We start from the raw sequence: 20,588 nt of genomic DNA, 5'->3' as shown, positions 1-20,588 counted from the left end.
CATATGGAAAAGAATATTTTTTAAAAAGAATATATATATGTATATGCATAACTGAATCACTTTGCTGTGCAGAAGAAATTAACACATTTTAAATCAACTATACTTCAATTAAAAAATAAAAAATAAAAAAAGCTGGCATAGCTACATTAATATTCTAAAAATAGGGTTTATGATAAAAAACATGAATAAAAATAGAGAAGAAAAAAAATAGAGAAGGTTACTACATAATGATAATAATTTCAGTGCATCAGAAACACAGGACAATTCCAAACATATATGTTCTAAATTACATAGCCTTAAAATATTTGAAGAAAAAATACATACATTAACTGGAAAACATTAACAAATTCACCATTATACTCAGAGAATTAAACCTACCTATCTCAATTATGACAGGAAGAACAGACAAAAAAGTAAACCCTAGGAAATTTAAAGAATACAATTAGCAGGTTTGATTTATAGATATAAATAGAAGAGACTTCCCTGGTGGTCCAGTGGTTAAGAATCCACCTTCCAATGCAGGGGACATGGGTTTGATCCCTGGTCGGGAAACTAAGACCCCACATGCCACAGGGCAACTAAGCCTGCGCACCACAACTACTGAGCCCATGCACCCTGGTGCCCGCATGCTCTGGAGTCAGCACACCATGACTAGAGAAGCCCACGCACCTCAACAAAGAGCCTGCACGCTGCAATGAAAGACCCCACGTGCCTCAACTAAGACCTGACGCAGCCAAATAAATAAAAATAAATATAAAATCACCTCAAAAAAAGATATAAATAGAATGCTGCACCCCAAATTTAGGGAATATAAATTCTTCTCAAGTACACATGGAACATTTATGAAAATTGATCACCAGTCCACAAATCAAGTCTCAACAAATTTCAAAGAATTGGTATCATACAGGCAATATTCCTTAACCACAATGCAACTGATTTACAACTCAAAGACAAAACAATTATTTTTTTAAAGTGTACGTTTTTAGGTTGCCTTTTTTTTTTCCACACCACATGGCCTGTGGGATCTTAGTTCCTCGACCAAGGATTGAACCCAAGCCTTCAGCAGTGAAAGCACGGAATCCTAACCACTAGACTGCCAGGGAATGCCTAAAGTGTATGTTTTTAAAAATTTAAACATTCATCTAAGACTTCAGCTTTTATTATTTGTGAATTAGTAAATTTGGACCATCACTTTAGCTGAAAACAACTAAAAAGTCTACATATAATGGTTTTGTTAAATCTTCCTGAATATCAAATTTCTAAAGAAATATCAGGCCAAAACCAGAGAAGCTGAACTTAACATTTGACACCATTCATAACCCAGAGGACAAACACTAATCAAAAAGAAGTTAAGGGGCTTCTTTGGTGGCGCAGTGGTTGAGAGTCCGCCTGCCGATCAGGGGACACGGATTCGTGCCCCGGTCTGGGAAGCTCCCACATGCCGCGGAGCAGCTAGGCCCGTGAGCCATGGCCGCTGAGCCTGCGCATCCGGAGCCTGTGCTCCGCAATGGGAGAGGACACAACAGTGAGAGGCCCGCGTACCACAAAAAAAAAAAAAAAAAAAAAAAGAAGAAGTTAAGAATCATTTTTTGACAGCTTTCCAAGCCAAGGACAGAAGTTGGAGTCCAGAGCCTACCAAGAGTGAGGAAACTTAATAAGCCCTCTAACCTTATAGCAGGAATCCCAAAGGGATATAGTCCAAGAGTAAACATGTACTACAAGTAAACCAGAACTTGAATACCCTGATGCCAAGCATCATGTCAAGACTGAAAGTGGGGCTTCCCTGGTGGTGCAGTGGTTGAGAATCTGCCTGCTAATGCGGGAGACACGGGTTTGAGCCCTGGTCTGGGAGGATCCCACATGCCGCGGAGCAACTGGGCCCGTGAGCCGCAACTACTGAGCCTGCACGTCTGGAGCCTGTGCTCCGTAACAAGAGATGCCGCAATAGTGAGAGGCCTGCATACCACGATGAAGAGTGGCTCCCGCTTGCCACAACTGGAGAAAGACCTCGCACAGAATCGAAGACCCAACACAGCAAAAATAAATAAATTAATTAATTTTTTTAAAAGACTGAAAGTAGATTAAGGGGAATTAATATCCTGAAGCCTAGCTTTTTAGCACCCCTAAGTGGCTAGCAAAAGTAAACAAAAATCCTTTTTGAGAAAGCTTTTCTAGGACAGAAATTACTTTTACAAGTAATTTTTCAAATACAATTTTCAACATACAAGCATAACTAGACTTGTGATGATACAGGACATCATGAATGAGAACAGGCACAAACAACAGAAATTTTTAAAAATCCACAGAAACCCCAGAGAGTCAGATTGCCAGACATACACTGCAAAACAACTATGTGTACTATGACCATGGAGACAAAATTGAATTTTAAAATTTCAGCTACATGAAAAGCGACATAGAATTTTTTAAAATACCCACTAGAAATGCTAGACCAGAAAACTACCATAAGTAAAATTAAGAACCTGATAAATGAATAACAGCAGCTTACATAAGCCCTAGCAAAAACTAGTATATGAAAAGGTAGATCAGAAGAAACTGTGCTGAATAAAGCACAAAAACAAAGAGATAAAAATTCAGGGAAAAGACAACCACAGAATGGGAGAAAATATTTGCAAACCATATCTAATAAGCGTTAGTACCCTGAATATATAAAGACCTCTTACAGGGACTGCCCTGGTGGCCCAGTGGTTAAGAATCCGCCTGCCAATGCAGGGGATATGGGTTCCATCCCTGGTCCAGGAAGATCCCACATGCCATGAAGCAACTAAGCCTATGCACCACAACTACTGAGCCTGTGCTGTAGAGCCCACGAGCCACAACTACTGAAGTTCACGCGTCTAGACCTCGTGCTCTGCAACAAGAGAAGCCACCGCAATGAGAAGCCCCACACCACAGCAAAGAGTAGTCCCCACTCACTGCAACTAGAGAAAACCCATGCGCAGCAATGAACACCCAACACAGTCAAAAATAAATGAATGAATGAATGAATGAATTATTGTTAAAAAGACCTCTTACAAGTCAACAACAAAAGAAAACCCAACTTAAAAATGCGCAAAGGATTTGAGTAGACATTTTTCCAAAGAAGGCATACAAATGGCTAATAACCACAGAGAGAGACTGTCGCAGAATTAATATCAGAAGAGAGAATTGCTAAGAATTTTTTTTAATGAAGGACATTAATTCAGGGATTCAAGAAATCATACACTCCAAATGGGATTAATAAAGAGAAATCTACACCTAAATGCATCATAGTGAAACTGCAGAAAATGAAACATGCAGAAAAAAATATAAGTTGGGAGTGGGAAGAGTTTACCTTAGAAGGATCAATAGTTAAACTGACCCCTGGTGTTGCAATAAGAACAATAGGAGCTAGATGATCTTCAAAGAGTTGGAAGAAAATAACTGACAACCTAGGAGTCTGTATCCAGTGAAAAATACCCTTCAGAAATGAGGATGGGGCTTCCCTGGTGGCACAGTGGTTGAGGGTCCGCCTGCCGATGCAGGGGACGCAGGTTCATGCCCCGGTCCGGGAAGATCCCATATGCCGCAGAGCAGCTGGGCCCGTGAGCCGTGGCCGCTGGGCCTGTGCGTCCGGAGCCTGTGCTCCGCAACGGGAGAGGCCACAGCAGTGAGAGGCCCGCCTAGCACACACACACACACACACAAAAATGAGGATGACATCCAGGACTTCCCTGGTGATCCAGTGGTTAAGACTCTACCCTCCCAATGCAGGGGGCACCAGTTCGATCTGCCGTCAGGGAACTGAGATCCCATATGCCACAAGGTGTGGTCAAAAAAAAAAAAGAGGATGACATAAAGATAAAGACTATTCATGGATTCTATATTTGCCAATTCACCTACTTGCTAAAATTTATTTGTGATTCAAAAATCAGCATTTGGGCTCTTTCAAGGTCCTTTGTAGACATGTGGACATGTGAGACACACACATTCCCAGCTGCAGTCAAACAAGTGGACCTTCAGCCTTCTTGTTTCAGCTCTCATACAGAGATGACCAGAGGATGGAGATGGTTGGGAACAGTACAGTTTAGTCCAAGAAGCTCCATTTCTGGGGCCAGTTGGATGGGGTTTGAATCCCAATTCTTGTGCCTGTTAGTGGGGCAGCCTCAAGCAAGTCATTTAACACTTCTCTTTTGTGAAAGAAAGAAAGTGGAATCTACCAGGATGAGTTGCTTTTAGGATTTACAATTATAATCTATGTGAGCTCTCTGTGTGTGTGTGTGTGTGTGTGTGTGTGTGTGTGTGTGTGTGTGCGTGTGTGTGTCCATTGGTTTTGTTTTTTGTTTTGTTCAATATGGGTCATGTTTTCCTCCTTTTTGTATGCCTAGTAATCATCAATTTAATGGTAGAAATTGTGAATTTTACCTTGCTGAGTCCTGGATATTTTTGTATTTTTATAAACCTCCTTGAGCTTTGTTCTGTGGTTCAGTTAAGTTACTTGCAAATAGTTTAATCCTTTTTTTTCTTGCTTTCATAATTTGTTTGGCAGCTCTGAAGCAGTGCTCAGTCTAGGGCTAATTAGACTGAGGCAAAACCTTCTCAAGTATTCTCCCAATGTCTGGTGAATTATGAGTTTTTCTAGTCTGGCTGGTAAGATCATGCACTATTCCCAGCCCTGTGTGAGTGCCAAGCACTGTTCTATAATCCATTTTAATGGCTTGTTTGTTTTTTAATTTTTATTTTATATTGGAGTATAGTTGATTTACAATGTTGTGTTAGTTTCAGGGGTACAGCAAAGTGATTCAGTGTTATATATATACATTTATCTATTCTTTTTCAGATTCTAATTTTTTTTTTTTGCCTGAATGTGTGGCTTGTGGGATCTTGGCTCCCCGACCAGGGATCGAACATGGGACCTCTGCAGTGAGAGTGTGGAGCCCTAACCACTGGACTGCCAGGGAATTCCCCCTATTTTTTTTTTTATTTTTTATCTTGGCCTCAGGAAGTTTCTTCACACACATGCACTGATTTGTACTCTGATGAATATTTGAAGGAGATTCTCTACAAATGTCCAGTTTCCAGTCTGACACGTAAAGCGCTTAGAAGTCAGCACTGCTGCCTTCACAACAAGAAAAAGCTGAACAAACTGAAAATCAACAGCTCTTCTTACATCCATCAGATAGTTGAAGTCACGGGCAAATTGCTGCCCCTAACACTGGAGAGACAGATAGGCAGATACAGCAAATCACAGGTTACTGGGAGCAAATCCCAGAAGGAGAAGCCTGCAGCTGAAGCCAGCTCCAGTAGGAACACTTTAAACTGTAATTAACGATTTGCTGGAGAGTCAGTGTAGACAAGCTTGAGTTATAAATTCCAGGGGCCCACTACCCCACTCCTAGGGAAGGGTCCACACTTTGTAAGTTTTACCTCCAGGATCCCCACTAAGTTCTCACAGTGAAGACTGGAGACAAATCCCGCGGGTGCTTCCATCAGAAGGAGGGGATAAGTAATCATTTTGAAATACTTCCCTATCTCTGTGTTCTCCCTAACAAGACCTGTGCTCAAGAGAAACCATTTTGCCAAAGCCTAATTGACTTGCGTTTTACTAAAGCCTGGCTGACCTGGGGGAAGGAAAATACCCAACTCAGGCTCACTGAAAGATGGAGACCTCTGTTGATAGGACTGCAGAATACCGCCTCTCCCCATGCCTTACATCACCTCCATAGGGTTCCTGTGTAATAACAGGATTACAGCTAAAAGGAATGCAAGCCCAACCCTACCTAAAGAGTCTCTAGGGACATGCAGGACAACAAGAGAGACAAAACAAGGACACCAGAGGGAATTTTAGCCTCTGACATCACAGCCACAGGAAACAGGAAACACAGCTTAGCTTAAACCCTGTTAGCTTGTTAAACATAAAATTTCACACTAAAATCCTATCTACCTCAGTTTCTTTTATTTGATTTTTCCCCCTTCCTTCACCACAGCCTAGAAACTCTCTCAAAGCGGTCAGCTGGGGCAGTCATAAACCTCTCCTCATTTGTTTCTCATGTCTCAGCAATCATTGTCCTTTGTGCCTTGAAAACCATTACTTCATATATTTTGCCTGGATTTTGGTTATTTGTTTTTGTTTTAGGTAGGAGGGTAAATCTGGTTCTTATGTTTGGCATAAGTGGAAGTCTTTTTAATTTTGATACCTGGAATAGATTCTTGATTTTTTTAATGTTTATTTATTTATTTGGCTGCACCAGCTCTTAGTTGCAGCATGCGGGATCTTTAGTTGCGGCATGTGGGATCTAGTTCCCTGACCAGGGATCGAACCCAGGCCTCCTGCATTGGGAGCGTGGAATCTTAGCCACTGGACCACCAGGGAAGTACCTGGAATAGATTCTTTAAAAGTGTGTTAGAGATTGCCCCATCTTAAACAGATGGTCCTAAACATAATCGGGCCATGATATACAGAGTCCTTTCTTCAGAGACAAGTAACATGTCTCAATAGAGGACATTCTACCCCTACAGAAACAGCTCCAGATCACTATGTTACTTGAGTTAATTGATCTGCTTTCCAGTTTTATGTCCTTTCCACTGGCTCTGCACTCCATTTCAATATATATTTTGGGGGGGCTGCCATTGCACTAGGCCCTATGGATAAAAAGATGAATATAATCTGGTCACCTTCTCAAAAAGTTCACATTTTAACACACACACAATCACACACACAGATTTATAAAACAAATTTGATGTACTTTATAAGAAATATGTTTAAAGCACCATGGGGAATTGTGAGGAGAAATCAGTTTACTCAAGGAACTGGACAAGGGGTAGGAGTTGATAAATAAGGATTGGAGAAGGTATACAAAAATGGTGACACTTGGGGCAAACTTTTTTGGCCACTTCACACAGATTTCGGGCTCTTAATTCCCCAACCAGGTATTGAACACGTGCCCCCTTCAGTGGAAGGGCAGAGTCCTAACCACTGGACCACCAGGGAATTCCTGAGGCAAACTTCTAAGCGCCAATAGAAGTTACCTAGGTAGGAAAGAAAAAAATCTCTGCAGAAGGAGCTGCCTCTTGACATGAGCAAACATATGGCAAGTACTCTTCATGGCCAGCATACCAAATCAAAGCAGCTCTTTTCCTACTTTACTGCTTCTGATTTGATGGAGGCTTACAAACCAACCAACAAGCTTGCTAAAACTACCTTAAATTATTATTAAAGAGCTCAGAGGGCAAGACTTAGGAGCTTTCCTGTGAGAAAATTAAAAGTAAGAGTTTTAATACATAACCTAATAAAACCCGTTTGGGAATTAACTGATTACTTGGACTTGGGTATATTCAGATTGAGAGAAGTATGATTGTATGTCAGAACTCATATTCACAAAAGTCACTATTTGAGTTTATTACCTTAAAAAAAATCATACGTTTAGACCAGATTTTAAATATCAATATAATCTACCTATTTAAAGACTATAAACTCCATTATAAGTTATAGAATTTAAACAACACTATAGAGGGACTTCCCTGGTGCTCAGTGGGTAAGACTCCACGCTCCCAATGCAGGGGACCTGGCTTTGATCCCTGGTCGGGGAACTAGATCCCACATGCATGATGCAACTAAGAGTTCACGTGCCAGAACTAGGGAGGCCGCATGCTGCAACTAAAGAGCCCTCAAGCCACAAATAAGGAGACTGCTTGCCACAACTAAGACCTGGTGCAACCAAATAAATAAATATTTTTTAAAAATAAACAAATAAACACCACTATAGAGATGGAATATACATTAATGCCTACTAATATATATTCAAGGGATGAATTAAGTTCTAAAGTTTTCCAGATGTAGGGTACAAAAGCTCTAGAAAAGTTCCCAACAGTTAACTCTTGACCAGCTCTGGGCCATCCTGCCTAGGTTCTTTCCCTGTTTCTTTACTACTATGTGAACTTGATTAATTTACTTCACCTTTCCAGATTTCTCCTTCCTTATCTGTAAAAGGAAGATAACACAAGAACCTACCTCATAATGTTGTTACGAGGATTAAACATAATGTGTTTAGCCAATGCATCAATCTAAGGACTCAACACACGTTAGATAACTTTTTTTATCACAACCAAAGCGTTGCTACTGTCTTTCCATTAGCTTCTCAAATTAGTTTAATTTTTCAGCAAAGAGAATTTTACTTCAGAGGCAAGTAAAATTTTTCTCTCTTCTATATTTTAGTGCCTTGGAGCGTTTGTTCACAAACCTGGCAAGGCATAAGCTATTCAGATGGATTCCCATGTCTTATACCTGGAGATTCTGACTTAGTAAGTCTGGGGCAAAGCTAACGAAACTGTTATTTTAACAGTTCCACAGGAGATTCTCATGCAGTCAAGTTTGGGAATCACTGTGTTAGAGAAAAACTTTTAGATCAGTTGTGTCCTCTCAGGTCTATTCAGTTTGCCTGAAAGTAAGCTGAAGAAGCACTTCCTATGAAAACACTGAAGTAACAACTTGATGGTTGGAAGCTGATACATTTTGAGTGTCTCAGTTTCCTCATAAACAAAAGAAAAGGCTTGGACTAGATGACATTTTATGGTTCTATCTGCACTTAGAACATCCTGTGAAGGAAAGGCTGTGCCAAACAAGACAAGTAAGGACGACCAACAGTGAAGGAGGAGGAGGGGAAGGGAGAGAAGAGGGGAGGGGCAGGGGGGGAGAGTGAAGAAGGAGAGGGAAGGAGGACCGGTATTAAGTGGGGAAGAAAATCCACAAGAGAGAAGGAGGAGGAGGAAGTGACCACAGTGGCTACCTTTAAAAAGGTTGAACAGGTTTGTCCAGGGAAGAAAAAAAAAAACGTGGAGGAGGAAACACTACAAGCAGTCTGTGGAAGTATGACAGCAAAGGGACCCTAGATGGTACAAAGGAAATTTAGGCTCAAAGAAAGGGGAAACAAAATGAGTGATGAATGAAATTAGAACATTCTCTAACACCATACACAAAAATAAACTCAAAATGGATTAGACTTAAATGTAAGGCCAGGGCTTCCCTGGTGGCGCAGTGGTTGAGAATCCGCCTGCCGATGCAGGGGACACAGGTTCGTGCCCCGGTCTGGTAAGATCCCACATGCCACGGAGTAGCTGGGCCTGTGAGCCATGGCCGCTGAGCCTGCGTGTCCGGAGCCTGTGCATGGTACCTAGTTAAACTTAAAAGCTTTTGCACAACAAAGGAAACCACAAACAAAATGAAAAGACAACCAACAGAATGGGAGAACATATTTGCAAATGAAGCAACTGACAAGGGATTAATCTCCAAAATATACAAACAGCTCATGCAGATCTATATCAAAAAAACAAACAACCTAATAAAAAAATGGGCAGATGACCCAAATAGACATTTCTGTAAAGAAGACATACAGATGGCCAAGAGGCACATGAAAAGATGTTCAATGTAGTTAACTATCAGAGAAATGCAAATCAAAACTACAATGAGATATCACCTCACTCCAGTCAGAATGGCCATCATCAAAAAAATCTACCAAAAGGGACTTCCCTGGTGGCACAGTGGTTGAGAATCCACCTGCTAATGCAGGGGACAGGGGTTCGAGCCCTGGTCCAGGAAGATCCCACATGCTACAGAGCAACTAAGCCCTTGTGTCACAACTACTAAGCCTGCACGCCACAACTACTGAAGCCTGTGTGCCCTAGAGCCCATGTGCTGCAACTACTGAGCCCAAGTGCCACAACTACTGAGCCCACGTGCTGCAACTACTGAAGCCCACACACCTAGGGCCCATGCTCCACAACAAGAGAAGCCACAATGAGAAGCCTGTGCACCACAACGAAGAGTAGCCCCTGCTCACTGCAACTAGAGAAAGCCCACGTGCAGCAACAAAGACCCAACACAGCCAAAACTAAATTAAAATTTTTTTTTAAATCTACAAACAATAAATGCTGGAGAGGGTGTGGAGAAAAGGGAACCCTCCTGCACTCTTGGTGGGAATGTAGATTCGTGCAGCCGCTATGGAGAACAGTATGTAGGTTCCTTAAAAAACTAAAAATAGAACTGCCATATGATCGAGCAAGCCCACTCCTGGGCACATATCCAGAGAAAACCATAATTCAAAAAGATACATGCACCCCAAAGTTCCTTGCAGCACTATTTACAATAGCCAAGATATGGAAGCAACCTAGATGTCCATCAACAGAGGAATGGATAAAGAAGCTGTGGTACATATATACAAAGGAATATTACTCAGCCATAAAAAAGAATGAAGTAATGCCATTTGCAGCAACATGGATGGACCTAGAGATTATCATACTAAGTGAAGTAAGTCAGACAGAGAAAGACAAATATCATATGATATCACTTATAAGTGGAATCTAAAAAAAATGATACAAATGAACTTATTTACAAAACAGAAACAGACTCACAGTCCTCAAAAACAAACTTGGTTACCAAGGTGGAAACATGGTGGGGAGGGATAAATTAGGAGTTTGGGATTAACAAATATACACTACTATAGTTAAAATAAATAATCAACAAGGACCTACTGTATAGCACAGGGAACTCTACTCAGTATTCTGTAATAACCTATATGGGGGACTTCCCTGGCGGTCCAGTGGATAAGACTCCACGGTCCCAATGCAGGGGGCCTGGGTTTGATCCCTGGTCAGGGAACTAGATCCCACATGCCACAACTAAGATCCCACATGCTGCATCTAAAAGAGCCTTGGACTTCCCTGGTGGCGCAGTGGTGGAGAATCCGCCTGCCGATGCAGGGGACACGGGTTCATGCCCCGGTCCAGGAAGATCCCACATGCCACAGAGCGGCTGGGCCCGTGAGCCACGGCCACTGAGCCTGAGCATCCGGAGCCTGTGCTCCGCAGCGGGAGAGGCCACAACAGTGAGAGGCCCGCGTACCACACACAAAAAAATAAAATAAAATAAATAAAAATAAAAGAGCTCTGATGCCGCAACAAAAGATCAAGCATGCCACACTGACGGTCCCACATGCTGCAACTAAGAGCCGGTGCAGCCAAATAAATAAATAAATATGTTTTTTAAAAAAACCTATATGGGAAAAGAATCTGAAGAAGAATGGATATATGTATATGTATATGTATAAAGGAATCACTTTGCTGTATACCTGAAATTAACACAACATTGTAAATCAGCTACACTATAATATAAAATAAAAATTTTTAGGGCTTCCCTGGTGGCACAGTGGTTAAGAATCCACCTGCCAATGCAGGGAACACAGGTTCGAGCCCTGGTCCGGGAAGATCCCACATGCCACGGAGCAACTAAGCCCATGCGCCACAACTACTGAGTCTGCGCTCTAGAGCCCGTGAGCCACAACTACTGAAGCCCATGCGCCTAGAGCCCGTGCTCTGCAACGAAGAGTAGCCCAAGAGTAGCCCCCGCTTGCCACAACTAAAGAAAGCCCACGTGCAGCAACAAAGACCCAACGCAGCCAAAAATAAATAAATAAATAAATGTTTTTTAAAGAAGAGTAATCACCTTAAAAAACAGTGTTTGCAGCTATTGTGTAGAACATCCCTGTTTGCAGAGTTGCCGTAAACTTTGACGCTATCCTCAGTAATAGCAGGTTTTCATCCCTGAAAAGTAGATTTGTCATTTGCTTTAAGAATGATAGATAATAAAGGATATCAAACTATTTTTATTTTTATTTATTTTTATTTTTTTGCAGTACGCGGGCCTCTCACTGCTGTGGCCTCTCCCGTTGCGGACAGGCTCCGGACGTGCAGGCCCAGCGGCCATGGCTCACGGGCCCAGCCGCTCAGTGGCATGTGGGATCCTCCCGGACCGGGGCACGAACCCGCGTCCCCTGCATCGGCAAGCAGACTCCCAACCCCTGTGCCACCAGGGAAGCCCTCAAACTATTTTTAAAAAATGGAGAATACTGACATTTTAGAAAATTATGACAACTCTATAAATTAGATTGACAGTCATATGTACAAAGGAAAAAGTAAATATTACTACCAAGGATTCTGTCATGGTAACTATAAAAGACAAACTTGCAATTTATTTTTTTTACAATCTAATTTTAAAATATCACAATCTATAAAACTTTAATAAGAACATATACAAAAAAATTGGAATGACCAATCTGAATGAATAGGTTTGGCAAAGATTTCTTAAATAGGACACAAAAAGTACAAACTCTAAAAGGAGAAAACAACAAATTGTGCATATTCAGAGTTTAAAATTTCTGCTCTTCAAAAAGAGTGTTGTGAAAATGAAAAAGCAAACCACAGACTGGAGGATAATATTTGCCAAACATATCCAACAAAAGACTTGCATCTATAGCATATAAATAAAGCCTACAATTTAATAATAAGAAGACAACCTAATTTTTTAAAGTTTGCAAAAGATGTAAACAGACACTTCACCAAAGAAGATGTATGGATGACAAATAAGTACATGAAAAGATACTCAACATCATTAGATATTAGGAAAATGCAAATTAAAAACTCAACGTGATACCAATATACAACCCACTAGAACGGTTAAAATTTAAAAACTGGCAAAATTTAAAAGTAGTGGCAAGTATATGGAGCAACTGGAACTCTCATATACTGCTGGTGGGAATGTGTACAAGCACTTTGGAAAAGTTTGGCAGTTTCTTTAAAAGTTTAACATACACCTACCATATGACCTAGCCATTCTGCTCCTAGGTATTTACTTAAGGAAATAAAAGCCTACATCCATACAAAGACTTGTACACAAATATTTTTTGTGTACCACAAATAAATAAATAAATAAATAGTGGTTGTCTACAGCAATGGGACATAATCGAATCATTCTACACTATTCCTTTTATAGAGAATTTCAAGGGAAAGAGGTAGAATTATTTTCAGGTGCTGCTTCAAAGAGCTAGTCGTGTTATTTAACCTTAAAGAAAAATGAAGTTCCTAATACTTTAGAATCTATAAATCCCTCAATTAACAAAGCAAGTCTTTATGAGGAAATCTAATTAGAAGTTGGAAAGCAAAAGTAACACATTTGTTCCAAAGTGACATTTCTTCAGAAACATGGAAATGTAGAAAATTAAACCCAGTGCTCTAAGAACTACATGCATCGATATGAAGAGAGGTCACAGACTCCAGAGTTTTGTTTTACTCTGAACAGATTGGGTAAGTTTTCTTGGTAGATGTTGGTGAACTGGTAGATGAAATTTGCTCAGCAATGCATAGTGTGGAATAGAATAGCTGACAAGTGCAATTCTCTGATAAGCAGTTTTCCCCTGATGAAAGATAATTGTACAATCAGAATCAGAAACCTCAGCAGCTATGGTTGAAGCAGCTATGGTTATTCACACTAGAAGGAGAAAAAACAGATTTAGATAGAGATGACTTTTATTTATTTATTTATTTTATTTTTGGCTGCATTGAGTCTGCATTGCTGCGCCCGCGGGGAGCAGGGACTACTCTTCACTGTGGTGTGCGGCTTCTCATTGTGGTGGTTTCTCTTGCAGCGGAACACGGGCTCTAGCCGTGTGGGCTCAGTAGTTGTGGCACACAGGCTTAGTTGCTCCGCGGCATGTGGGATCTTCCCGGACAAGAGCTCAAACCCATGTCGCCTGCCTCGGCAGGCGGATTCTTAACCACTGCACCACCAAGGAAGTCCGAGATGACTTTTAAATATTGATCCTTTCCTTTGTAGAGCTTTTCAGCATTGAAATTCAATATTATATTGTGTATTATGTTTAGTGCTTGACTTTTGGACATCACCAAATTCCTTAAAAATTAAAAATATATATAATATATTGCATTACATATATATATATATATATATATAAACGACATTTAAGCCAAAGTGATATTATTCCATCCTTTCAGTAAACTGTGCACTCTAAACAAAAAATTCTAGGGGCTTCCCTGGTGGCGCAGTGGTTGAGAGTCCACCTGCCAATGCAGGGGATAAGGGTTCGTGCCCCGGTCTGGGAGGATCCCACATGGCACGGAGCGGCTGAGCCCGTGAGCCATGGCTGCTGGGCCTGCGTGTCAGGAGCCTGTGCTCCGCAAGGGGCGGGGCCCCAGCGGTGAGAGGCCCGCGTACCGCAAAGAAAAAAAAAAAAAATTCTAGGAGCGGGGCACCTATGCCTTCACTCTCTGTTCTGGGTAAAAATATCATCATCAATCACGGTATTAAGCCCAGACTTACCTTCAGAATCTTCACGACACAATGGCATAGCTAGCCACTACACAGCCTGGAGTTAGTCTGCCGAATAAACCTTAATTTGCCATTTCTGCCTAATCACTAACAAGTAACCCTGTTCACAAAAACTTCAAAGTCAAAACCTACAAATCCAATATTCTGAGTCTCATAAAAGAAGAATATATCATCTCAATAATTCAATAAATGCTTACATATGCAAAGTACTTAAAATATGCCTGACCCGTATTAGGCAATACACAAGTGTTTCTGTTATGATTATTGAGTACCTATTATGACAAGACACTATTCTAGGTGGTAGGGAAACAGCAGCAAACCAAGATTTCCTGCCTTTATGAAGCTTCATTTCTGGTGATGGAAGACTGACAGAATTAATAAGTGTTGGGCTGCACCCCACAGGCCTACAAGCTTTGTAGTTGTCCAGCAACGAGGTTGAAGAGAGAGCCCAAAGAAAGAGCCCACAGGCAGCGACAGAGACATCAATGGTTCACTGCATACGGAATCTTACAAGTCTGAAGCAAAAGTTCTGGAGTGACACCCCACTGTGCATGGCAGGCAGCAGACAGGATACAGCAACAGTCTTCACTACTTGGGGTAGGAAGAAGGCTACCTTTTATAGGGGGAATTGATGTCAGGTGGGCTCGTCAGTTACCAGGGAAACCAGCAGCTGGGGTGGGAGCAAGCACCTAGGTAGTTACGGTTTAAGCCTTATGATTAAGAGGATTGGAGAGTCATGTGAGTAGGATGTAGGTGATGTGCTGGGACTGGTCAAGCAGGGAGTGTACAGAGAGCAAGAGAATGGCCATCTTGAGTGGCCTGACCATACACTATGTAAATTATATACTTTATTAGGTGATATAGGCTTCAGAGAGAAACCAAGCAGGAGAGAAAAGCGATGAGTGCCATATAACCCAGCCATTCCACTCTTAGGTAATTATCCAAGAAAACTGACAGCATATGTTCTCATAGACTTCTACATGAACATTTATAACAGATTTATTTATAATAGCCAAAAATTGGAAATGAGTCAAATGCCAATCATATGTGAATGGATTTTTTAAAATGGTGGTATATCCATAAAAAGCAGTACCAATACTTCAACAACGAAAAGGAGTATATTAATAACATGAATGAATCTCAAAATAACTTATGCTGAAAGAGGCCAGATCCCCCCCAAAAAAGTTCATGCTATATGATGTCATTTATATAAAGTTCTAGAAAATACCAACTAATCTATGGTGATAAGAAAGAAGATCAGTAGATTGGTAGAGGAAAGGAGGGTTATGGAGGGGCAGAAGTCAGGGATGGCTAAGCGGCACAAGGAAATTATTGGGGGATGATGGCCATGTTTATTATCTTGATCATGGTAACGATTACATGGTACAAACATATGTCAAATGTATCAAACTTATACTTAAAATATGTGCAGCTTATTGTATAGCAATTTTACCTCAACAAAGCTGTTTTTTAAAATATATGTGTGTATGTATACATATACATATATATGGCATGTTTTCTAGTGTAAAATGGATACTTCTGTGAATATTTACTTTTTCCAACTTGTTCTGTTCTCTGATAAAACAAATTTATTGGATTCAACTTCCAGCTCAGATAGAGAACTGGTGTCAGATTTGCCCCTCTGCTACACACAACTAGAAAATTATGCAAAGTGTATGAAACAACTGTTCTTAGACTGTGTATTAGATTGCTAAGGCTGACATAACAAAATACCACAGACTGAATGGCTAAAACAACAGAAATTTTTCTCATAGTTCTGGAAGCCAGATGTCCAAGACCAAGGCGTCAGCAAGTTTGATTTCTTCTAACGCCTCTGTCATTGGCTTGCAGATGGGACTTTTTGCTGTCTTCACAAGGCGTTTGCATATGGCCTTTGTACCTCTTCCCCTTCTTCTAAGGACATCATTCATATTGTTGTAGAGCCGCAACCATATGACCTCGTTTAACCTTAATTACCTCTTTAAAGGTCCTATCTCAGGGACTTCCCTGGTGGTCTAGTGGTTAAGAATCTGCCTTCCAATGCAGGGAACGTGGGTTCAATCCCTGGTCGAGGAACTAAGATCCCACATGCCACGGGGAAACTAAGCCAGTGTGCCGCAACTAGAGAGAAGTCCACACGCCACAATGGAAGATCCCTCATGCCGCAACAAAGACCCCACATGCTGCAACTAAGACCCGACGTAGCCAAATAAATAAATATTTTTTTTTAAGTTAAAAGAAAAAGAGTAATAAATGAGATGATTCCTACAGTTGTCATAGCTATCTGCCTGGAGACATTATCCCATCCACAGGATAGGAAGGATAACCCAAGTGGAGCATGATGGTCTTGCTGCATTGAAGAGGCAGAGATTGGTTTGATGAGGATGAAGCAGCTGGAATTGGGAATTCCCTGGCGGTCCAGTGGTTAGGACTCTGCACTTTCACTGCCAAGGGCCTGGGTTCAATCCCCAGTTGGGGAATTAAGATCTCACCAGAAAAAAAAAAAAAAAGCAGCTGGAATTTGTAGAACAGAGTATTAGAAAGGAGGAAGCTGTGCAGAGAAAGAAATTTGCATTAAAGTCCTTTTGAATCCTTGGCAGAACACTAAACTGTGCATGTATAGAATGAGACTCCACAGGTCAGACAAAAACAATTCTTGAAAAGAAGAAGAAACTGTAAGATGAACAGTTCCTAGAGCTTACACAGGCCTGGAAGTCATTCATGTTGACCATCCAGAATAAAGGAACCTGTTAAACACCTGGGGCATCTAGAAGAAATTAGCTCTAGAGAAAAAGGCCATTCTCCCTGCCTGCCAAAACAAAACTAAATACTCTTAAAAGGAAGATATTCAACAATGTGATATAACACTGCCCAATATCCAATCAAAAAGTACTAGACATGTCAAGAAGTAGGAAGTTATGGCATATACCTAAAACAAACAAAAAAGAAAACACAGTGACAGAGATGAAACTAGCAGACAATAATGTTAAAAAACAGCACTGTACCTATGTACATGTATATAAAAGAAAATGTGAACATAATGAGGAGAAAGTATTAAAATAGAACTAATGGAACTTCTAGAGTTCTAGAAAAATACAGTATCTTCTTCTAGGAGATACAAGATTGTATCTTTTCTAGAAGAAAAAAAATACAATATCTGAAATGAAAAATTCACTTATTGGGAGTACAGGTTAGACACTACAGAAGTAAAGATTAGTGAATTTGAGGTCATGGCAAAATATACTGCTATGTCTTTCAGTTTGCTGAAGCCCTAAGGGAAATAAAACTAATGAAAAGAACCTCAGTGATCTGTTGGATAATGTCAAGCAATCTAACTTACATGTAATAGAAGTCTAAGAAAAGGAAGGCAGGAAAAGTATTTCATTAAGTAGTGGCCAATTTTTAAAAATGTAATGAAACTATAAACCTATTGATCTAAGAATTTCAACAAACCTGAAGCAAAATAACACAAAGCAAACCATCCCAAGGCACATCAAAACCAAGATGCTGAAAAACAGAGAAAAAGCTTAAAGAGATAAAGAGAAAAGCTTAAAAGCTGCTAGAGAGAATATACACATTATAACAGAACAAAGGAAAAGAAGACAATAATTTCCCATCAGAAATAACGCAAGCAACTCTTTTCCGGATATTGCCACACAAGGCACAATGAGCAGCATTCTCCTGCAACACCCCTCAAAATATACACCAGTCCCTTTTCCTTTTAGGAACTGAGACATACCTAATCATCTTCTGGAAACAGAAAGAATATAAAGTCCCAACCATCTCAGCAGAGGCATCAGACATGTGAGTGAAATAGCCATCTTGGACATCTACCCCAACAGTCTTCAGAAAACGACAACTCCAGTCTCCATCCACCTTGCTGAGCCCAGTCAACCCTCAACACCATAATAATTTGTTGTTCCAAGCCACTGAGGAGTGGTGTGTTATGAAGCATTAGATAATGGAAACTGCTGAAATGGACAACAGTGGGCAAGGGGTAAGACAATTTAGGAGGCATTTTAATAATCTGGGTCATCTCGGTGCCTCTTGCTCAAGCTGTTAGCAAAGAACAAGGAAAAGCTCTTATGATAAAGATCAAAATCCTTAATATGGCCTACAAATGATCTTACCTGTGCCTATTGCTCTGGCTTCTTCTTATATATACCACTACCAGTCTCTTTCTTTTTTAAAAAAACCGTTTTATTGGGATGTAATTCACATACCGTCCAATTCACCCAAAGTATGATTTAATGGTGTTTAGTATATTCACAGATACGAGCATCACCAGTAATTTCAGAATATTTTTATTACCTCAAAAGGAAACCCTGTATCCTTCAGCAACTGTACCCTTATTCCCCACTACTCCCCCTTTCTCAACCCCTTCCCCCCAGTCCTAAGCAACCACGTATTTACTTTGTAGATTTTCCTGTTCTGGTCATTTCATACAAATAGAATCATTAACACGTGGCCTTTTGTGACTGGCTTCACTTAGCATGTTTTCAAGGTTCATCCAAGTTGTACCACGTATCACTACTTCATTCCTTTTTATGGCTAATACTCCATAGTATGGATATACCAAATTTGTTTGTCCATTCATCGATTGACTTTGAGTTACTTCCACTTTTTGGCTTTTATGAATAATGATGCTACAAACATTCATGTACAAACTTTTGTGTGAACGTTTTCATTTCTCTCAGGTTATTAGACTTGCTGGGTCATATGGTAACTGGGGAACTGCTAGACTGTTTTCCAAGGTGGCTACACAATTCTACATTCCCAATAGTATACGAGGGCTCTGATTTCTCCACATTCTCGCCACATTCTAGACATCTAGTGGTTGTGAAGTGGTCTCTTTTTCCTCCTCCAGCTTTGAGGTATAATTGACAAACAATTGTAAAATAAAGTGTACATTGTGATTTGACACTTTGTGAAAGCATTCATCACCTATTTCGCTTTGTGAGAACACTTAAGTTCTACTCTCTTAGCACATTTCAATTCTACAAAGCAGTGTTAGTAACTAGAGTCACCATGTTATACATTAATCTTCAGACATTAATCGTATACCTCAACGTTTCAGGTGGTATTTCGGGATTTTGATTTGCTTTTGTTTTTGGCCAAACCGAGCAGCTTTGGGGATCTTAGTTCTGCGACCATAGATCAAACCCAGGACCCCTGCAGTGGAAGCTCAGAGTCCTAACCACTGGACCACCAAGGAATTCCCTGCATTTTCTTATTGACTGATGCCAAGCAACGTTTCATGTACTTAATTGGCATTTTTGTATATCTTCCTTGCAGAAATTTCTATTTAAATCCTTTGCCTATTTCTCAATTGGGTTTATTTTCTACATATTCTGGATACAAATCCCTAACCAGTTATGATTTACAAATATTTTCTTCCATGAGTTTTCACTTTCTTGATAATGTCCTATGAAGCAGTGATTAATTTTGGTAAATCCAATTTGCCTTTGTTGTTCATGTTTTCGGTGTCATTTAATAATCTAAGTTTTATAAGTTCATTCTTACATTTAGGCATTTCACTCTTTAACTTTTGTATAGGTGTAAAGGGTCCATATGAAACTTAGAATCAGCGAATCAATTTCAAGAAGTCAGCTGAAACATGGTAAATGAGTAAATTATTTTGGGGAATGCCATGTCCATGAACACGGGATATTTTTCTATTTGGATCTTTAATTTCTTGTTTTTTTCCCCTCATTCCCTCTTACCTCAAAAACACGTTTAGAACCCAACCCACTTTAGATGCAAAACATTACATGCCTGATAAACCATTTAAGAATCTTGAGGACTTGTTCTGAGCTTAAGCTCCTCATCCGACTCCCCATCACACTTAAAATACCAACTAATCAACATACAACCCTGCTAGGCAGGGAATTTTTTTTTTTTTTGGCTGCACTGGGTCTTAGTTGTGGCATGCAGGAGCTTCAGTTGCTGCCTGCAAGCTCTTAGTTGTGGCATGTGGGATCTAGTTCCCGACCAGGGATGGAAGCTGGGCCCCCTACATTTGGGGTGCAGCCTTAGCCACTGGACCACCAGGTAAGCCCCTAGGCAGGAATTCTTAATCCTATTATAACGTCAGGTTAAGAGGTTATGGAAAAACTTTTTTGCCAAACCAATATACAACTTGTCCAAGTTAAATGGTCTCTCCCAGGAATCCCAATCCCCTCAGTCCTAAGGATCTATTACTAATTTCCCCTTGTGGACTCCATCTAAAAGCTTACCAAAATTAACAATTTCCTGTTCTCTTTAAAATATAAAAATCCTGGACCTGTTGCCTGTGAACCCTGATGACTAGTAAATTTATTTGAAAATGCCACATGCTCCTTTTGTTTTAGTCTGTGCAAGTTCATTTATGTACACCCATCTTTTACCCCAATGAAGGAGAAAAGTAGTATGTTCATCCTATTGATGAGCAACTGCAATC

The sequence above is a fragment of the Kogia breviceps genome, chromosome 1 (assembly GCF_026419965.1).
Source record: "Kogia breviceps isolate mKogBre1 chromosome 1, mKogBre1 haplotype 1, whole genome shotgun sequence".
Classification (NCBI taxonomy): domain Eukaryota; kingdom Metazoa; phylum Chordata; class Mammalia; order Artiodactyla; family Physeteridae; genus Kogia; species Kogia breviceps.
The sequence above is the reverse complement of the archived record's forward strand: the minus strand, read 5'-3'. Positions refer to the sequence as shown.